Source organism: Eubalaena glacialis, chromosome 3 (genome assembly GCF_028564815.1).
Source record: "Eubalaena glacialis isolate mEubGla1 chromosome 3, mEubGla1.1.hap2.+ XY, whole genome shotgun sequence".
Lineage (NCBI taxonomy): Eukaryota > Metazoa > Chordata > Mammalia > Artiodactyla > Balaenidae > Eubalaena > Eubalaena glacialis.
In genome coordinates, this window is record NC_083718.1 from 194,299,545 (window position 1) to 194,318,860 (window position 19,316).

The 19,316-nt window shown below is 45.9% G+C and overlaps 1 protein-coding gene and 1 pseudogene across 1 annotated transcript in view; one reads left to right on the forward strand and one right to left on the reverse strand.

Moving 5' to 3' along the window:
* Positions 1-1,077: 1,077 nt before the first annotated feature.
* The window catches only part of GNB1 (G protein subunit beta 1), a 96,685-nt gene continuing 78,446 nt past the window's right edge, over positions 1,078-19,316 (forward strand). Inside the window, exon 1 of the mRNA XM_061185125.1 lies at positions 1,078-1,168. The gene's annotated coding sequence lies outside the window, so the exon portion shown is untranslated. The remainder of the gene's footprint in view (positions 1,169-19,316) is intronic.
* On the reverse strand, positions 8,229-13,591 carry LOC133087303 (iron-sulfur cluster assembly enzyme ISCU-like; annotated as a pseudogene).

Here is a 19,316-nt window from a genome sequence, read left to right on the forward strand (position 1 = left end):
GGGAGGCACAAGTCAGATGGAGAGGTGGGAGTTGGTGGGCCTAGGGCTCCATCCATGGACATCCAGGAGGTTTCTGAGGACGCTGAAAGCTACAGGCTGCTCACAGCTGACCCATCTCTCCACCTCCTTCCCCTCCCCCACTAGGGGGTCTTCGATTCTCAGCTGCCTGGCTAACTCAGCTGCATTTGCAAGGGTGGTCCATCTGCCCCTCCTGACACTCTTTCCCGTGGTCACACCTCCCTGCTCAGGTGGCCATTCCTGACAGGAGGGCCTCGACCATCGAGGCCACACTGCGCACACCTGTCCAGCTCACACGAGCCCCATGGGCACCTCCGAGGACGGGCCCTGACCCGCACTGCAGGGCGTCTGCTCCGCGGACAGGCGGAAGCCGTGAGTCCCTGAGGCCGACCTGGTCCAGCGTGGGTGTGGATCAGCCTGCGCTGGCGTATGCATGTGTGTGTGTGTGTGTGTGTGTGTGTGTGTGTGTGCGGGGTGCAGAATGCAGATGTGGGGCGCAGAGTGCGTTACGGGGCGCGTGTGCTGGGCGCATGTGCGGGGTGCAGAGTGGCTTTGCCGGGCACCGGGTCCGGTGGCAGGCTCCCACCCTGCGGCCTCTACCCACGTCCACCTGGCTGGGAACCAAGCGGGTCGGCAGCAGGCAGACCCACGCCAGCGCAGGGCCCCGCGGGCCAGACCCTGAGGCGCGGAGCCCGGCGCGGGCGAGAGGCAGGCCTGCCTTGGAGGCTCCCGGAGCGGGTCCCCGAGGGCGCGGCGCTACCCCTTTAAGCGGCTCGCGTACGCGCGCGGGGCTGGCGCAGGGCCGAAGCGCGCGCGCGCGCGCGCCGGGGACTCGGTCGAGCGGTGCGTGCGCGCGCGGCGTGCGCGGTGACGCGACCGTGGGGTTTCCCGAGGCTGCGGGCAGGGGCCGCCGCGCCCATCCCGATGGCTGGAGGCGTCTGAGGGGCGGACGGAGGAGGAGGCGGCGGCGGCGGGAGCGGGCGCGGGCGCGGGAGTGGAGCAGCCGCCGCGGGACCGACAGACCGAGCCTCGCCGGCGCACCTGCCCGCAGCGCCCGCGGAGCGGCCCGAGCGCGACCATCTCCCGGAGCGGCGGCCGAGGCGGCTGAGGCGGCGGGGAGCGGGCGCGGCAGGCGGGACGCGGTGTCGAGGTGAGCGCGGCGGCCGCGGCCCCGGCCCCAGCCCAGACCCCCGGCCCCGACCCCCACCCCCGCCCCTCCCCATCGCCCCCCAGTCGCCCGCCCGCCCGGGCCGCCCCGCCCCCACCCTCCCCGCCCCCACCCGGCCTCCGGGTCGCGTCTTCCTGCCCCGCCCGGGTGGGGTCCGCGGGGCTGGGGCGGGGGCGGCGGGGACCCCGCAGCCGTCGGCCGGGACCGAGACCGAAGTCCCGGGCTCGGGCCTGGATTGGGGCCCCGGGATCTGGAGTCCAGGTCCGGGGCTCTGGTCTGGGGTACCGGGTGCAGGCCTGCAGTCCGGGTCCTGGGGTCCGCGGTGGGGGCGGGGCCGGAGGCTCCGGGGTTTGGGGTCGGGGTCCGGCGCCCCGCGCCTGGGAGGTGGCCCGGAGGAGGGGCGCCAGGCGGGCCAGGGAACAAAGGCGGCCGCGGCCCTGCCCCGCGGTGGGCGCCGTCCTTGGCCGCGGGAGGACGAGCTGCGGGAAAAGCGGCCTTTCGGCTGCTCGCGGGGAGGCTGGCGTCGCCGCGGCGGAGAAATGCGGAAGCGGCGCCGAGGGCGCGCGGGGCGGACAAAGCGCCCGGCGAGCGCGGGCCCCGGCCCCGCGGTCGCCGCCGGGCCCGAGCGGGGCCGCCTGAAGCCCCCGTGCGGGTGCGCAGCCTGCGGGCGGTGGCCGGGCTCCCGCGCCCCGCGCCGAATGAATGGCCCCCGGCGGGCCCGGCAAGATGGCGCGTCCGCCGCGCGGCCTTTGTCAGCCGCCGCCCGCGCCGCGGGGCTCCGGGGACGCCGCCCGGGGGCGGGGGCGCAGCGGGGGGCGGCGGGAGAGGGTCGGGGTCGCCCTCGGCCCCGGCCGGGTGGAGGGTGCTGGAAATTCCACCCAGGGATCGCTGAGCCATCGGACTTTGGAAAATCTTCCTGTATTTTTCCTTGCGAGTTGATGCTTGACCTAAATGGTGTTTAAACATCTTTGAAGTCCTTTAAATTACCTCGTTGGCATACCCAAGTACGTTTATCTACTTAATTCCTCTTTATGGAACCTTTTGAGTTAGGATTGTGAGACTCACTGACTGAAAGAGAACAGCGATGTAGGGGTGTTTATTTTGGGAAAGGAAGTTGGTGGATATTTGCAGTTAAAGAGTACGTTACTGAGTTTGTGCATAAATGATGTAAAAGTCGTAATCTGTAGTTCTGATTTGGGGAGTATTAGAGCCCTTTACTTTTTTTTGTATTTTCATTTTGTTACCTGTTTGGTAACACAGTGATTTCCAATAACGTTTAATGATTAAGTAGTTGCTTATGAGATTATTAAGAAAATATGTAGATATTTTTCATAGTTAGCAAATAAGTGGAAGTATTAGCTTTGTGAGAAGTTCCCTTCTCTTCAGCCCCAGATACTGGATAAGGTCTAAAATCCATTGTTATCGATAAGATTTCTACCTGAGTTCTCTGTTTTCTAATTTGAAGCTGTAGTCTCTTTGGGGTGGAGGGGGTTCGTATTTCAAAGAAAGATTTCAGTTTGCGTTCTATTAAGATAGATAGGGCCTGTTCTGGATTCTTCCGGAAGGTACATATTGCAAAAAGAAAACGAACAGGCAGTTCCTTTTTTGCTTCCTTACTAATATGGGTGTGTGGCTGGGGATAGGGCTGGTGCCACCAACATGGAAACAGGTCTTAGAACCTCCAGACGGCAGAACTGGGTGGTAGCTTTTGGCTCGATTTAACTTTGACAGTTAGAGCTGTCAGAAATGGAGTGCAACTGAAAGGGTCAGAGGCCGGCCTGGCAGGACCCCGTCGGGGAAGATTTCCGGCTGCTGTAAGGCTGGACTGCAGGGCCTCTCTCCTCCCGAGACTCCCTCTGTTACACGCCTCTGGTTTCACAGGCATTGTAAGTGCTGCAGTGTTTTCTTAGAAGGTGAGAGTTGAGGAAAGCGAAGTTAAGTTTTATGATTGTGCCTGTGGCTTGGGGAGCCGTGTTAGGGCTGCCTCTCATCTTCTGTGGAAATGGTCAAGAGTGTGCTTATAGAGAATATTGTTCAGCTATGTAGTTTTGATTCGCAGTGGACACTTTCTTAAATGAACATGCCCATCAGACAAGAATATTCCTTTTGTATGATATCTCAGTTTACGACAGAGCTGTATTTATGTCATCAGGCATGTACTAAGCAGAATGTTCTTTAATGATACCTTAATAAAGATTTCTCTTTGTTTGATGTCTCGAGTTACTTCTGTTTCAGGGGGAGTTGAAGTAAATTTCCTCAGATTTCATTTTAATCTCAAAAGAGATTTGAAAGGCTGCCAAAAGGCTGTCAAATTTTTTCCATGCTTAGTGGCTTTGATTTCAGAGCTTGGAACACCTAGGTCTTGTATTGACCACATGAGAAGTGCACAGATTTTATGAGGAGTTAATTTATTTCTCAAAGTTTTGTTTCTGTTACCTTTTATTTTGCTAAAATTTTCTGTGTCTGTTATCCTTTAGTTTGATTGGAAAAGTTGTATTTCTACAATTAGCTTCGAGAAGGGTCTTCAGGACAGCTGTAGATTTACCTACCATCAGTTGCCTTTTTAGCCAGTACTTTAATAAATAACATTTTATTGCAGACGTGCAGTATTGGCATCAATTATAGTTTCTTCATTGGATTGCTGTTTTCTCTACCCAAAAGATTTGGCTCATATTGGCTTCTAAATGGGATTAAGTTCTTACTGTCTAGAGACTTTGGCTTTGGCATTAGTGGATTGGTCATAGATATTCTCAATTTTGTTATCTGGGCTTGACCATATGGTGTGCCATATTATTTTAAAACCCTTATTTAGGATGAGTCTAATAAGGTATTGAACAAAAAGTTTTAGAATTTTTTAACCCTGGTATAAATTCTGATCTCTCAGGTTTGCATTTCTAGATGAGAGTGGTTGGAGAATTTATGAAGCAGGCAGTTCAGTTGAGTGTTTGGTTTAGTGAACATAGAATGAAGGGATAAAAACAAATTTAAACTGAGATCAGAGAAATAATTTATAAAACTGAATGTGTAACATTACTGGAAGGAAGAAACAGTCCAAATTTTTGTGGAGAGTGTGGCTGTGTATTGAGTAATGCAACATTACACTGACTCTTCTGGAAAATGAAGAGTCCCACTTCTTTTTAGAGCTGTGAGTTTTGTTCCACAACTCTCATTTAAGACAAACAGGCAATCTATAGACACTTGAATTGATCGGTGGATTAGAGGAATGCTAAAAGCTTTTGAAACCTTTTAGCCCTCTTGTTCTTGTTGCAGTGCCTACCATTAGGTGCCACGGTAATTGATGGAAATTCCTGCTGACTTGCAATGATAGAAAAGCTTCCCATTTTATAGCACAATATTGCTTTCTTTGAGAGACTTGAGTATTCCCTTATTTGACTTACTAAGTTAAAATTCTGGGGAAAAAGCCATTTTTAAAAAGTTAATGATTAAAAGACCAAGTCAAGACTATCAAAAGTAATAATTCTGAAGAGATTATTCAGTTGCATCCATGTTGCCATTGATAAAAGGTTATGATTGAATAATTAGTTGCCCCAGGCGCTTTTTTTGGGGGTGGGGGGTGGGGGGGCTTGCGGGATCTTAGTTGCCTGATCAGGGATTGAACTTGGGCCCACGGCGGTGAAAGCAGAGTCCTAACCACTGGACTGCCAGGGAATTCCTGGTCCAGGCTTAATAATGTACTTTATCAAGGAGAGAAAGGCTATTTACTCTTTAACCTGTCAGGACTAGAATACTAAGGGGATTGAATATATTCTTGTTTACTTGTGGGTAATTGTGTCTTTATAGTGTCTGCATGTCTTCTGACTCAGTCCTGTGGCAATTGTAAAATATATCCCCCATGCGGATTACAAATTCTCTTGACTACCTCCAAGTGTTGTAGCTGGTAAAGCTTTAAAAAATTCTGGACACTTTCTAATTAGACAAGAGAGTGTTAAAGCTTCTACAACAGGTTTCCAAAAAAAAAAATTGTCCTAGGAACTTTAAGATAATTCCTGAATTGCTGGGAGGGAAAGAAATTCACTCTTTTCTTAAAGGACTGAGACTGCCTGAGTTAGAACCCAGTTGTGTAACTGAACTTGCTGGTGTGGATGTGGGTTTGACTTCTCTGTGTCTGTTTCCGTATGTGTAAAACAGGCACACTAGAACCTCCTTCCTAGGGCGGTTGTGAGGATTGAGTGAGTTAGCATACGTGTGAAGCACTTGGAACAGTGCCTGGCCGCAGTGCTCTGTTAGAGGATCACCGTTACTATTGCTAATGGCCTTGCTTTGTAACAGTTTTTTTTTTTTTTTTTTTTTGGCACGCGTGGCATGAAGGATCTTAGTTCCCTGACCAGGGATTGAAAACGCTCTCCGAGGAGTCTTAACCACTGGACCGCCAGGGAAGTCCCTGTGACAGTCTTTTAAACTATGATAATGGTAGATTATAAGAAGACAGTTTACTGAGAGATTTGTTTTTCTTCCTATTGGTTCCAGAGGAGTATTAATTTAGGGTGTGAAACATGTGTCAGCTGTCTTTGCAAATCCCTGTCACTTTATTTTTATTTATTTATTTAATTTATTTATTTAATTAATTTATTTAACTTATTTATTTTTGGCTGCATTGGGTCTTCGTTGCTGCGTGCGGGCTTTATCTAGTCGCGGCAAGCGGGGGCTACTCTTCGTTGTGGTGTGTGGGCTTCTCATTGCCGTGGCTTCTCTTGTAGAGCACGGGCTCTAGGCTTGAGGGCTTCAGTAGTTGTGGCACATGGGCTCAGTAGTTGTGGCTTGCAGGCTCTAGAACGCAGGTTCAGTAGTTGTGGCACATGGGCTTACTTGCTCCACGGCATGTGGGATCTTCCCGGACCAGGGCTCGAACCCGTGTCCCCTGCATTGGCAGGTGGATTCTTAACCACTACACTACCAGGGAAGCCCCCATCACTTTAATTTACTACCTTACTTTCTCCCAAGTCATCTCTGACATTCTTTCTTTTCTCAAAAAGCTTTTTTTTTTTTTTTAATTCAAATATAGTTGAGGGCTTCCCTGGTGCACAGTGTTTAAGAATCTTCCTGCTAATGCAGGGAATAAGGGTTTGAGCCCTGGTCTGGGAAGATCCCACATGCTGCGGAGCAACTAAACCCGTGCGCCACAACTACTGAGCCTGCTCTCTAGAGCCCGCGAGCCACAACTGTTGAGCCCATGAGCCACAACTACTGAAGCCTGCGCGCCTAGAGCCTATGCTCTGCAACAAGAGAAGCCACCACAATGAGAAGCCCGCGCACTGCAACGAAGAGTAGCCCCCGCTCGCCGCAACTAGAGAAAGCCCACATGCAGCAATGAAGACCCAACGCAGCCCAAAACAAATAAAAATAAAATAACTAAATTTATAAAAAAATATAGTTGATGTACAGTATTGTGTTAGTCTCAGGTGTACTACATAGGGCTTTGACATTTGCATACATTATGAAATGATCACCATGCTAAGTCTAGTAATTCTCTGTCCCCATTCAAAGTTATTATAATATTATTGACCATATTTCTTTCTTTTTTTTTTTTTTTCCCCCTGGCCGCACCATGAGGCTTGTGGGATCTTAGTTCCCTGACCACGGATCGAAACTGGTCCCCCTGCAGTGGAAGCATGGAGTCTTAACCGCTGGACCGTCAGGGAATTCCCCCTATTGACCATATTTCTTATGCTGTGTGTCATATCCCTGCGACTTATTTATTTATTTATTTTTTAAAATAAATTTATTTTATTTATTTATTTTTGGCTGCGTTGGGTCTTTGCTGCGCGGGCTTTTTCTCTGGTTGGGGCGAGCGGGGGCTGCTCTTCGTTGCGGTGCGTGGGCTTCTCATTGCGGTGGCTTCTCTTGTGGCGGAGCACGGGCTCTAGCTGCACAGGCCCCAGTAGTTGTGGCACGTGGCTTCAGTAGTTGTGGCACACGGGTTTAGTTGCTCTGCGGCATGTGGGATCTCCCCGGACCAGGTATCAAACTGGTGACCCCTGCATTGGCAGGCGGATTCTTAACCACTGCGCCACCAGGGAAGTCCCCTTATTTATTATATAACGAGGTTTGTACCTCTTAATCCCCTTCACCTGTTTTGTCCTCCTGCCCCTTTCTGGCGACCACCAGTTCTCTTTGAGTCTCATGAATAGCTATGAATCTGTTTTCATTTTGTTCAAAAGGCTTTACCTTTATAGGACAATTTTGATCCTATAATTCATTTTGAAACTGGTAAAATGATTGTTTATTTTTTAAAGCTCTCACTTCCACCTCCCTTTATGATGCTGAATTATTCGGGACTTCACAAAACATTCTTTGGCATCCCTTAATTTGCCAGCTAGTGACAATGAAATATTTTTCATATATTCTCAGAAGTATTATAACCGGAAATTTGTTTAACAAATGCTCATTCAGCATCTTCTCTGCTAGGTGCTGAGTCTATAAATTATAGAATGGGCGTGGCCCAGGACCTTATGTTATAGTTTAACAGGGAGGCTGACAAGCAGTTTATGTACAAAGGTGAAAAACAAGGGTGGTGGATCACAGGGGCAGCTAACCTATTCTAGAGTTTAGTGATGGCTTCCTAGGGAAAATGGGTTTTTTTGTGTGTTTTTTGGGGGGCGGGGTCTTAAATTCCTTTATTATATATATGCAGATCTGTTTTATGTACAGTACTTGGTTCTGTCAAGTAATCTTACCAAGGTATTCTACTGGTAATCTTCCCCAAAATGGATTCAGGAAAATTAGATAATTGTGCACTTCATGACTACCCAAACGAGGGACTTCACTATTGATTTCAGTTTTGGGGCCACACACAGAGTTCGAAATAGACTTGGACTGGGTTAAGGCAATAAACGTGAGCTGAAAGAAAACACAGGATTCAGAACAATTAATTAGACTGTATTTTGCTTGCATTAGAGTCACAATGTGAATAGCAAACGCTGTGCAGATCTCATAGCTCTTTTGTTTCAGTGCAAGGGCTTCTGAACACCTCCGTGTGCGTGACTGCTGGTGGCGGGGGAGGGAGGGAAGCAGCCCCGAGGGCTCATTTCTTCTCAGCCTCGCCTTTCATGGGTTCTTGTTTCAGTTTGTAATCAGCCAGGGTGACCTTGATGGCATCTTTGGCTATCATGGAGCAGTACAGTTTCACAGGGGGAAGGCAGAGCTCCTTGGTGATATCGGTGTTTTTTGTTTGTTTAAATGATTTAAAAATTTTTTTAATATTATTTACTTATTTGGCTGCGCCGGGTCTTAGTTGCGGCACGCGGGATCTAGTTCCCTGACCAGGGATCAGACCCAGGCCCCCTGCGTTGGGAGTGCGGAGTCCTAGCTGCTGGACCCCCAGGGAAGCCCCCGTGTTTTTTTTTTTTTAATATAAATTTATTTATTTTTAATTTATTTAATTTTGGCTGTGTTGGTTCTTCGTTGCTGCGCGCGGGCTTTCTCTAGTTGCGGCGAGCGGGGGCTACTCTTTGTTGAGGTGCGTGGGCTTCTCGTTGCGGTGGCTTCTCTCGTTGTGGAGGCTTCTCTCGTTGTGGAGCACGGGCTCTAGGCGCATGGGCTTCAGTAGTTGTGGCACGCGGGCTCAGTAGTTGTGGTTCACGGGATCTAGAGCGCAGGCTCAGTAGATGTGGTGCACGGGGTTAGTTGCTCCGCGGCATGTGGGATCTTCCCGGACAAGGGCTTGAACCTATGTCCCCTGCATTGGCAGGCGGATTCTCAACCACTGCACCACCAGGGAAGCCCCGCCCCCTGTGTTTTTGATGGTCGTGGCTTCCTCCACTGTCTTCCCCTTTACGCACTTGTTGGCTGATGAGCTCGAGGCAATGGCAGAACCACAGCCAAATGTTTTAAACCTGCCGTTGACCATCTTCCTCTTTTCATCTGCTTGAATCTGTAATTTCATTACATCACTGCACGCTGGAGCCCCACCATTCTGGTTCCAACATTTTTAGATGTTTTGTCAAGGAACCCCACTTTTTGGGGATTTTCATAATGATCAACAACCTTCTTGTGATAGAGCCGAGCCGGAGCTGGCGGGCGGGTGGGCAGGCGCGGGGCTGGAGCAGCAGGGCCGCCGCCACTGTCTTGCAGGCTTGCTGGAAAATGTTTAAGTTGAGACTGAAAGGGTTCTCCAGTTGGAGGCTGCCTGGCCTGTGGTGGGGAAGGAAAGAGTGTTCCAGGCTGAGGAGATGGTTGAGTATGTTTTTCATGCAACCAGTTGGCTTCCTTCACCCACTGTCTCCAGCACGTATAACAGTGTAGTGCAAGATAGGTGCTCAGTAATTATTTATCGAATGAAAGAGAGCATGAGTTGTCTAGGGACAGAAGTTCCAAAGGACTGGAGAGTGGTGAGAAATGGATACTGAGAGGTCAGAGCCTTGGTAAAGAATTTGCACTTTTACGTCGAGGGCTCTAGGAAGCCCTCAAAGGGTAAGGAGATGTACCTGATCAGGAACATCACTTGGTCTTGAACTTGGAGCGTGCTCAGAGGAAGGAGGAAGACGGGTCAGATTCCAGATGGGATGCTGTAGAGAGGAAGGGGGTCTCGGCCAGGGTAGAAAAGCTGGTAACTGGTGACTGAGATGCTTAGGTGACTGCGTGGACGGTCAGAAGGGAGTGAGCGAGTACAGGTTTCTCTCCTGGAAGTCCGGGTGGCTGCTTTGCATTTACTGAAATGAGCAGTGGTTTGATGGGAAGACAGTGAGTGAGTCTTTGCACCTTGGGTTTGAGGACCCCAGGAGGCATTCCCACATTCTGCATTAGAACACACTAGCCTTTACACTTTACTCTTTCTTCTTGCAAAGCTCTTCTCCTGGAGGTCTGTTTGGACCATCCACTCCTTTCATTCAGGTCTTTGTTCTGGTATCTCCTCCTTAGAGGGTGTTCTCCGCTCTCATTAATCTCTGTCTTCCTTTGCTCTGTCTCCCTAGCCTCTATGTTGATCTACCCACTAGTTCTAAGCTCCATGAAGACAGGCACTTTGGTTCACTACAGTATTACCAGTCTCTGAAACACTCTGAAGTGTTTGTCCAATTGTAGACTTTTGTACACGTGAATGTGGAGCTCTGGAGGAGTGGTCTGGATGAGTTGTTAGTATTTAGATGGTGGTTGAAGTCTTGGGTTTCACCATCACTTAGAGCGAGGGGTCTCGAGTACAGTCTGTAGACTCTGGGGCTCATTAGGTCCAGGCTGCTGTCATGATCATATTAAGATGTCATTTGACTTGCACTGTGTTGACATTCCCACTGATGTTACGAAGCAGTGCTGGGTGACACTGCTGGTTCTGTAGCAGAAATCAAAAGCCATGGTACCAAGCCAGTTACAGCGGTTATTGTAGTCATAGTATTCTTCACCGCTGTGAATTTGTGGTTTAAAAAAAAAAAATCCAGTTTAATCTAATGCCCTTGATGAAGCAATCAAAATTAATTTTGTTAAACTTCAACCTGAGTATCCATCTTTTTACTGGCCTATGTGACAAAATGGAAAGTTGGCATAAAGCACTGATGCATCTTAACATGTGAGAGCCGTCTCCTGGACAAGCAACTCTGCGATCGCTTGAGTTGAAAGAACAGCTGACAAAAAATGATGGCTGTTTAGACAGGGGAATTTGGCAGATATTTTCATAAAAACGAACGAAGTGAACCAGATACTTCAAGGAAAATAACTGACAGTATTGTTGGCAGTGATAAAATTTGAGCTTTCAAATGGAAATTTGAATTTTGGAAAACTTGATTCTGCTACCATGAGCTTGACAGCTTCCCAGTACTTAAAGACTTTTTTTTGCAAGATAGGAGGTGATGCTAACGAAATGTTTCTTTTTTTAATGTTATATAATAAAACGTGTCAACATTTGGAAGATTTGCTTAACTCAGTGAGCTGATATTTTCCAAATGGCGTGTGCTTGATGCTACTAACTCACAGATGAGTAAAAGATCCATTCAAAGCACAAGAATGGAGTGAAGCCCCTGGTGTTTGATGTAACAGTATGAAAAGTTAATTGACATAGTTTCAGATTCCACATCAGAACTACCCTTTTTTTTAATATAAATTTATTTATTTTTGGCTGCGTTGGGTCTTCTTTGCTGTGCACGGGCTTTTCTCTAGTTGCGGCGAGCGGGGGCTGCTCGTTGCAGTGTGCAGGCTTCTCATTGCGTGGCTTCTCTTGCTGCGGAGCATGGGCTCTAGGCACGCAGGCTTCAGTAGTTGTGGCTCACAGGCTTAGTTGCTTTGTGGCATGTGAGATATTCCCGGACCAGGGCCTGAACCCGTATCCCCTGCATTGGCAGGTGGATAATCTCTGTGCCACCAGGGAAGCCCAGAACTGCTCTTTAAGAAACTTACCACTTGTCAAGTTTTGATGTAGTATCAAAAAAGACTGTCTATATTTATTTGGAAAAGCTGTTACAGTACTCCTCCCTTTTCTTTTTTATAAATTTATTTATTTACTTTTTTGCTGCGTTGTGTCTTCGTTTCTGCGCACGGGCTTTAGTTGCTGAGCGGGGGCTACACTTCGTTGTGGTGCGCGGGCTTCTCATTGCAGTGGCTTCTCTTTGTTTTGGAGCACGGGCTCTAGGTGCCTGGGCTCAGTAGTTGTGGCTCTCACAGGCTTAAATTCTCCGCGGCATGTCGGATCTTCCCGAACCAGGGCTTGAACCCGTGTCCCCTGCACTGGTAGGTGGATTCTTAACCACTGCGCCACCAAGGAAGCCCTACTCCTCCTTTTTCCAACTACATATCTGTGAGGCTGAATTTTCCTCATCTTCAACCAAAACAAGATATTGCACCAGATTGAGTGCAGAAGCAGATGTGAGAATCCAGCTCTCTCCACTTGAGACAGGCATTAAAGAGGTGTGCTAAAATGTATAATATTGCTGCTCTTCTCATTGTTATTTTTCTAGTTATTTCTTTTTTTAAAATTAAAAAAAGTATATTTATTTGGCTGTGCTGGGTTTTAGTTGTGGTATGCAGGATCTTTGTTGCGGCATGCAGGATCTTAGTTGTGGCGCTCTTAGTTGTGGCATGTGGGATCTAGTTCTCTGACCAGGGATCGAACCCAGGTCCCCCTGCATTGGGAGCGCAGAGTCTTAGGCACTGGACCACCAGGGAAGTCCCTCTAGTTATTTTTTGTAAAAATATTATTTATGGTAATATGTAATAGGCTTATTAAACATTTTTTTAAAGTCTCTGCTTTAGTTTCTAGTATAGTAAATATCCATTGATATAACCTACATAAACAAAAGCCCCTGGGATCCTCAGTAATTAAGAGTACAAGGGAAGCCTGAGACCAAGCCTCTGAGCAGCAGTGATTTGGAGAGCAGTGCGGTGGTTAAACTGGCCGGGGCATGTCAAGGGCCTTAGCCCCAGGTGCCTGCAGGGACCAGAGAGGTCCTCCGCTGGAGACAGGTACCCTGTCCTGATGTGTCGTTATAGGTGTAGAACTGTGCCTTTTCCTGGGGAGAAGAACCACCCAGAGATTCTCTAAAGGTTGAAGACCCTTTGGTGTAGCTTGGGTGTTGAGGGATGGCAGAGGAAAAGCAGCTTATAGGAGTGGTCAGAAGTTGGAAGAACATCAGAGCAGTGTCAGTGCTTAAGAGAGTCTCTGAGAGGGAAGGGAATGGTCAAAGAGGCAGATTTGGTTGGGATTCAGCGGTCAGGACTCCCCAGGGCGGATGAGTGGCAGTGGGTTGTGGGGAGGCTCTGAAGGAAAGGGGTGGAGAGCCATGTGGGGTTGAGGGAGCGCTCTGTTCCGCCTTGATTTTTTTTTTTTTTTTTTTTGGGGGGGCCGTCCTGCACGGCATGTGGTTTCTTAGTTCCCCGACCAGGTTCGAACCTGTGCCCCCTGCAGTGGAAGCGCAGAGTCTTAACCGCTGGACCTTTAGGGAAGTCCCTGTTCTGCCTTTATTTTATTTATTTATTTATTTATTTTTGGTTGTGTTGGGTCTTCATTGCTGTGCGCGGGCTTTCTCTAGTTGTGGCGAGCGTGGGCTACTCTTCGTTGCGGTGCCGCGGGCTTCTCATTGCGGTGGCTTTCCTTGTTGCGGAGCACGGGCTCTAGGCGCGCGGGCTTCAGTAGTTGTGGTTCGCGGGCTCTAGAGCACAGGCTCAGTAGTTGCGGCGCACGGGCTTAGTTGCTCTGCGGCATGTGGGATCTTCCTGGACCAGGGCTCGAACCCATATCCCCTGCATTGGCATGCGGATTCTTTACTGCGTCACCAGGGTGGTCCCCTGCCTTGATTTTAGATGGAGTAGCTTGAGCACTGTCAGGTGCTGAGAAGGAGCACCTGTAAACAAGGGGAGGGAGAGTGTCAGTGAAATGCACATTCAAGGCTGAGCAGTACCAGCGGGCAGCTGGTGATGGGGCAGTGATGAGAGACGCCCATCCCCCTCTGGTGAGAGGAACGTCATCTGTCCGATGGCGGGTGGAAAAGGTTGTGCTGAAAGAGAAATCAGGGCAGGGCCATAGAGATGGCTGATTTCATTTTAAAAGGGTGGTGGAAACATCTGAACTCGAGAGCAAGGGGAGGTGAGGGGATGAAGCAGGCAGATACCTGGGCAAAGGGAGAAGCCCCGAGACAGGACCGAGCGAGGAGCTGAAATAAGAGGGCTTGGGAAATTGAGGTTATCGCCACTTGGCACAGATGTTTCTATATATAAAGTATGTTGGGAGAGGTACTCGAAGATTACCCTGTTGAAGTAAATTCCTTCAAACCGTGGCCCTTCCGTCCTCCACCTGCAGTTCTCTTGGCAGTAGATGAACTTGCATTTTGCAGATGACCCCAGTGCTATTAGCTCGGCCTTGTTAGATGCCTACTATGCTAGGTAGGCACCATGCTAAGAACTTGACGGTATTCTGTTTGATCCTCTAATCAGCTCTGAGCCAGGTCCTGTGAATAGCGCCATTTCATAGGTGGCTAAACCTATGGGGAGATTAGGTAATTGGCCAGAATCACAGCCAGGAATCTGTGGAACCCATGTTTGAACGTCAGTTGTTTGCCTCTAGAGCCCGTGCACTTAATTATTACACCATGGACCATCTAGCTTGAGCTCCTCTCCCCTACTCTTTGATCTCAGAGGACTTCTGTGTCTGCATCTGCCTCCTTCATATATTTTTTTTTTCTTCCATTAATTTTACTCTATAAGAGTATTTTGTTATTTTTTTTCTTATTAGTTATTTTTTTTTTTTTTTGAACATCTTTATTGAAGTATAATTGCTTTACAATGGTGTGTTAGCTTCTGCTTTATAACAAAGTGAATCAGCTATTCATATACATATATCCCCATATCTCTTCCCTCTTGCATCTCCCTCCCTCCCACCCTCCCTATCCCACCCCTCTAGGTGGTCACAAAGCACCGAGCTGATCTCCCTGTGCTATGCGGCTGCTTCCCACTAGCTATCTATTTTACATTTGGTAGTGTATATATGTCCATGACACTCTCTCACCCTGTCACATCTCACCCCTCCCCCTCCCCATATCCTCAAGTCCATTCTCTAGTAGGTCTGTGTCTTTATTCCCATCTTGCCACTAGGTTCTTCATGACCTTTTTTTTTTTTTTTTTTTTCCTTAGATTCCATATATATGTGTTAGCATACTGTATTTGTTTTTCTCTTTCTGACTTACTTCACTCTGTATGACAGACTCTAACTCCATCCACCTCATTACAAATACCTCCATTTCATTTCTCTTTATGGCTGAGTAATATTCCATTGTATATATGTGCCACATCTTCTTTATCCATTCATCCGATGATGGACACCTAGGTTGCTTCCATGTCCTGGCTATTGTAAACAGAGCTGCAATGAATATTTTGGTACATGACTCTTTCTGAATTATGGTTTTCTCAGGGTATATGCCCAGTAGTGGGATTGCTGGGTCGTATGGTAGTTCTATTTTTAGTTTTTTAAGGAACCTCCATACTGTTCTCCATAGTGGCTGTATCAATTTACATTCCCACCAACAGTGTAAGAGTGTTCCCTTTTCTCCACACCCTCTCCAGCATTTATTGTTTCTAGATTTTTTGATGATGGCCATTCTGACCGGTGTGAGATGATACCTCATTGTAGTTTTGATTTGCATTTCTCTAATGATTAATGATGTTGAGCATTCTTTCATGTGTCTGTTGGCAATCTGTATATCTTCTTTGGAGAAATGTCTATTTAGGTCTTCTGCCCATTTTTGGATTGGGTTGTTCGTTTTTTTGTTATTGAGCTGCATGAGCTGCTTGTAAATCTTGGAGATTAATCCTTTGTCAGTTGCTTCATTTGCAAATATTTTCTCCCATTCTGAGGGTTGTCTTTTCGTCTTGTTTATGGTTTCCTTTGCTGTGCAAAAGCTTTTCAGTTTCGTTAGGTCCCATTTGTTTATTTGTGTTTTTATTTCCATTTCTCTAGGAGCTGGGTCAAAAAGGATCTTGCTGTGATTTATGTCATAGAGTGTTCTGCCTATGTTTTCCTCTAAGAGTTTGATAGTGTCTGGCCTTACACTTAGGTCTTTAATCCATTCTGAGTTTATTTTTGTGTATGGTGTCAGGGAGTGTTCTAATTTCATACTTTTACATGTACCTGTCCAATTTTCCCAGCACCACTTATTGAAGAGGCTGTCTTTTCTCCACTGTATATGCTTGCCTCCTTTATCAAAGATAAGGTGACCGTATGTGCGTGGGCTTATCTCTGGGCTTTCTATCCTGTTCCATTGATCTATATTTCTGTTTTTGTGCCAGTACCAAACTGTCTTGATTACTGTAGCTTTGTAATATAGTCTGAAGTCAGGGAGCCTGATTCCTCCAGCTCCATTTTTCGTTCTCAAGATTGCTTTGGCTATTCGGGGTCTTTTGTGTTTCCATACAAATTGTGAAATTTTTTGTTCTAGTTCTGTGAAAAATGCCAGTGGTAGTTTGATAGGGATTGCATTGAATCTGTAGATTGCTTTGGGTAGCAGAGTCATTTTCACAATGTTGATTCTTCCAATCCAAGAACATGGTATATCTCTCCATCTATTTGTATCATCTTTAATTTCTTTCATCAGTGTCCTGTAATTTTCTGCATACAGGTCTTTTGTCTCCTTAGGTAGGTTTATTCCTAGATATTTTATTCTTTTTGTTGCAATGGTAAACGGGAGTGTTTTCTTAATTTCACTTTCAGATTTTTCATCATTAGTATACAGGAATGCAAGAGATTTCTGTGCATTAATTTTGTATCCTGCTACTTTACCATATTCATTGATTAGCTCTAGTAGTTTTCTGGTAGCATCTTTAGGATTCTCTATGTATAGTATCATGTCATCTACAAACAGTGACAGCTTTACTTCTTCTTTTCCGATTTGTATTCCTTTTATTTCTTTTTCTTCTCTGATTGCTGTGGCTAACACTTCCAAAACTATGTTGAATAATAGTGGTGAGAGTGGGCAACCTTGTCTTGTTCCTGATCTTAGTGGAAATGGTTTCAGTTTTTCACCATTGAGGACAATGTTGGCTGTGGATTTGTCATATACGGCCTTTATTATGTTGAGGAAAGTTCCCTCTATGCCTACTTTCTGCAGGACTTTTATCATAAATGGGTGTTGAATTTTGTTGAAAGCTTTCTCTGCATCTATTGAGATGATCATATGGTTTTTCTCCTTCAATTTGTTAATATGATGTATCACGTTGATTGATTTGCGTATATTGAAGAATCCTTGCATTCCTGGAATAAACCCCACTTGATCATGGTGTATAATCCTTTTAATGTGCTGTTGGATTCTGTTTGCTAGTATTTTGTTGAGGATTTTTGCATCTATGTTCATCAGTGATATTGGCCTGTAGTTTTCTTTCTTTGTGACATCTTTGTCTGGTTTTGGTATCAGGGTGATGGTGGCCTCGTAGAATGAGTTGGGGAGTGTTCCTCCCTTTGCAATATTTTGGAAGAGTTTGAGAAGGATAGGTGTTAGCTCTTCTCTAAATGTTTGATAGAATTCGCCTGTGAAGCCATCTGGTCCTGGGCTTTTGTGTGTTAGAAGATTTTTAATCACAGTTTCAATTTCAGTGCTTGTGATTGGTCTGTTCATATTTTCTATTTCTTCCTGGTTCAGCCTTGGCAGGTTGTGCATTTCTAAGAATCTGTCCATTTCTTCCAGGTTGTCCATTTTATTGGCATAGAGTTGCTTGTAGTAATCTCTCATGATCGTTTGTATTTCTGCAGTGTCAGTGGTTACTTCTCCTTTTTCATTTCTAATTCTATTAATTTGAGTCTTCTCCCTTTTTCTCTTGATGAGTCTGGCTAATGGTTTATCAATTTTGTTTATCTTCTCAAAGAACCAGCTTTTAGTTTCATTGATTTTTGCTATTGTTTCCTTCATTTCTTTTTCATTTATTTCTGATCTGATCTTTATGATTTCTTTCCTTCTGCTAGCTTTGGGGTTTTTTTGTTCTTCTTTCTCTAATTGCTTTAGGTGCAAGGTTAGGTTGTTTATTCGAGATGTTTCCTGTTTCTTGATGGAGGCTTGTATTGCTATAAACTTCCCTCTTAGAACTGCTTTTGCTGCATCCCATAGGTTTTGGATCGTCGTGTCTCCATTGTCATTTGTTTCTAGGTATTTTTTGATTTCTTCAGTGATCACTTCGTTATTAGGTAGTGTATTGTGTAGCCTCCATGTGTTTGTATTTTTTACAGATCTTTTCCTGTAATTGATATCTAGTCTCATAGCGTTGTGGTTGGAAAAGATACTTGATACGATTTCAATTTTTTTAAATTTACCAAGGCTTGATTTGTGACCCAAGATATGATCTATCCTGGAGAATGTTCCATGAGCACTTGAGAAAAATGTGTATTCTGTTGTTTTTGGGTGGAATGTCCTATAAATATCAATTAAGTCCATCTTGTTTAATGTATCATTTAAAGCTTGTGTTTCCTTATTTATTTTCATTTTGGATGATCTGTCCATTGGTGAAAGTGGGGTGTTAAAGTCCCCTACTATGATTGTGTTACTGTCGATTTCCCCTTTTATGGCTGTTAGTATTTGCCTTATGTATTGAGGTGCTCCTATGTTGGGTGCATAAATATTTACAATTGTTATACCTTCCTCTTGGATCGATCCCTTGATCATTATATAGTGTCCTTCTTTGTCTCTTGTAATAGTCTTTATTTTAAAGTCTATTTTGTCTGATATGAGAATTGCTACTCCAGCTTTCTTTTGATTTCCATTTGCATGGAATATCTTTTTCCATCCCCTCACTTTCAGTCTGTATGTGTCTCTGGGTCTGAAGTGGGTCTCTTGTAGACAGCATATATATGGGTCTTGTTTTTGTATCCATTCAGCCAGTCTGTGTCTTTTGGTGGGAGCATTTAATCCATTTACATTTAAGGTAATTATCGATATGTATGTTCCTATTCCCATTTTGTTAAATGTTTTGGGTTTGTTATTGTAGGTGTTTTCCTTCTCTTGTGTTTCTTGCCTAGAGAAGTTCCTTTAGCATTTGTTGTAAAGCTGGTTTGGTGGTGCTGAACTCTCTCAGCTTTTGCTTGTCTGTAAAGGTTTTAATTTCTCCATCAAATCTGAATGAGATCCTTGCTGGGTAGAGTAATCTTGGTTGTAGGTTTTTCTCCTTCATCACTTTAAGTATATCCTGCCACTCCCTTCTGGCTTGCAGAGTTTCTGCTGAAAGATCAGCTGTTAACCTTATGGGGATGCCCTTGTGTGTTATTTGTTGTTTTTCCCTTGCTGCTTTTAATATGTTTTCTTTATATTTAATTTTTGATAGTTTGATTAATATGTGTCTTGGTGTGTTTCTCCTTGGATTTATCCTGTATGGGACTCTCTGTGCTTCCAGGACTTGATTAACTATTTCCTTTCCCATATTAGGGAAGTTTTCAACTATAATCTCTTCAAATATTTTCTCAGTCCCTTTCTTTTTCTCTTCTTCTTCTGGGACCCCTATAATTCGAATGTTGGTGTGTTTAATGTTGTCCCAGAGGTCTCTGAGACTGTCCTCAGTTCTTTTCATTCTTTTTTCTTTATTCTGCTCTGCAGTAGTTATTTCCACCATTTTATCTTCCAGGTCACTTATCCGTTCTTCTGCCTCAGTTATTCTGCTATTGATCCCATCTAGAGTATTTTTAATTTCATTTATTGTGCTTTTCATCGTTGCTTGGTTCCTC